The sequence below is a fragment of the Echinops telfairi genome, unplaced genomic scaffold (assembly GCF_000313985.2).
Source record: "Echinops telfairi isolate 266 unplaced genomic scaffold, ASM31398v2 ScPeMD7_7469;HRSCAF=8507_1, whole genome shotgun sequence".
Taxonomy (NCBI): domain Eukaryota; kingdom Metazoa; phylum Chordata; class Mammalia; order Afrosoricida; family Tenrecidae; genus Echinops; species Echinops telfairi.
The window spans coordinates 115,343,109-115,345,216 of record NW_022111373.1 but is presented as its reverse complement, the minus strand read 5'-3'; the positions used below and the strand labels follow the sequence as shown (position 1 = coordinate 115,345,216).

The 2,108-nt window shown below is 39.2% G+C and overlaps 1 protein-coding gene across 5 annotated transcripts in view; it reads right to left on the bottom strand.

The window, feature by feature from the left end:
• The window catches only part of LMBRD2 (LMBR1 domain containing 2), an 85,134-nt gene that overhangs the window by 61,902 nt on the left and 21,124 nt on the right, over positions 1–2,108 (bottom strand). The gene's annotated exons all lie outside the window — the stretch shown is intronic.

Sequence of the window (2,108 nt, the reverse complement as noted above, 5' to 3'; positions counted from 1 at the left end):
ACGGCGACTCCGGAGAGGACGCGACCAGAGTGCAGCAGGGCCATGGTGGGCGATAGGAGGGCAGTGGCTCGCGGCTGGAGGCAGGGCAGACCCGAGGACAAGTCTAATGGTAAATCCATTTAATGGATCTAAGAATAGGGCTTCAAAAAATGGTGCTAGAACAACTAGATTCATGAAAAAGACTGACGATATTCCAATGTCTCACACTATAAGTAAAAATTACCTCAAAATGAATCAACAACCCAAATATAAGAAATAAACCCTAAAAACTCTTACAATATATGGTTAATGACACAGAATCTAGTTGTCAAAATGGATTCTTTGCTACGATACCAAAAGCATGTTCAACAATAGACATATTAGACATATCAGACTTCATCAAAACTAAAACTGTTTGTACATCAAATGACTTCAGCAAGAAAGTGAAGAAACAACCTAAAGGGTGGGAGAACATATTTGGGGACCCATATGCTTGGCAAGGGTTTAATATCTATACTTTATCAAGAATTTATGTAGTCTAACGACAAAAAGACAACCAGTTCAATAATAATTTTTTTTAAAAGAACAAAGGATTTGAACATTTCTCCAATGACGATACACAAATGGCCAATAAACACATGAAAAAGTGCTCAATGCTATTAATTAGAGACATGTAAAACAAAATCACAATGAGATACCATTTCACCCCCATTAGGATGGCTATTATAAGAAAAAGGAAAAATATAAGCAATGTTCAAGAAGATGTGGAATTTTATAATGGTCCAGCTGTTACGGAAGGCGGTTTGGTGGTTCCTCAGAAAAATGAAACATAGACCTACCATATGACTCAGAAATTCTACCCATAAATAAGGTGGTTTCAAAATATTTATGGATAATTCTATTTTTCCCAGGACCTTTTTGAAACCTCTTCATATGTACCCTTAAGAAGTCAAGATCGATGTTTACTGTTTAATATTCAATATTTGGCTATATTTACAACAGCCCATCGGTAGAAAGAACCCAAGTGTTGTTCATCAGATGAACTCTAGTGGAGTAAAATTTCCTAATATGACTCTTTTATCAATGCCTCTGTAACTCGTATCAGTTGATTGTGTGAGAATATGCAAATAGGGTCTGAGTACTACTGATTGGGGGGAACTGGTCAATTTTAGTTCTCACTCACTTGGCTGTAAGGATGAGCCATCTTTGAGGCAGGAGGAGAGAGAAATCCCAGGACCATCGTACATGGACCACATGCAAGATTTCTGTCTGAAATGGTGGAGGCAGAGAAGAGAGGCACCAGAGGGCAAGGCAAGGAGATCATAGAGCAATGCTGAGATATAAAACTGTGAGGCAGAGCAGAGAGCTGGCTTTCTAGCCCAAGGAGGCAGAGAGGTCAAGGGACCACATGGTTGAGAACCCGATGACTAGAGAGACTTGGCTGCTGGATGGGTGTTGCTGTGGCTCAATGACTGCATCCTGAATGGTTTTTTATCCTGTTTGGCGGTACCCTGTTAGAGTCCCTAATAAGGCCCATAAAAATGAGTACTGTCTCTGAGTTCTGTGTGGCCACTGCAATGAATATTCGAACCTCCCACAAAAGTAGAGTGGTATGGGAGGAACAGTTGGTGTCAGAGTAGGTAAAGAAGAACAGAAGGTGGAGCATGTCTGATCTCTACCTCATGGCAATAGAGGAGCCAGAGGAGGTAATAAGATATGGTTCCTTCTCCATGTTGTTCAATACAAAATAGATAAACAAAAAGTGGTTATTCAGCTATAGTGAAGCTTTAATACATAGTCTGACATGAATGAACCTTGAAAAAACATAATGCTAATAAGTTAGAGTCAAAAAGACAAATATGATATGAGCATAGTTATGTGAAATACCTAGACTAGGCAATGAATCCAGACAGAAATCTCTTGGTGGTTACTGCGTGTGGGCAGCAGGGGAAATGAGGTGTAATAATTTAAAGGATTCTGAACCCTAAGAATAGAAAAATTTCAAAACGGATAATGGTAGTGGTTGTACGTAATTCATTGAACATAATTAATTATGCTCATTAAAAAGGCTTAAGTACAAAAAATCATATCACTGTGAATGAGGGGGAGTGCGAAGTGGGGACCCAAAG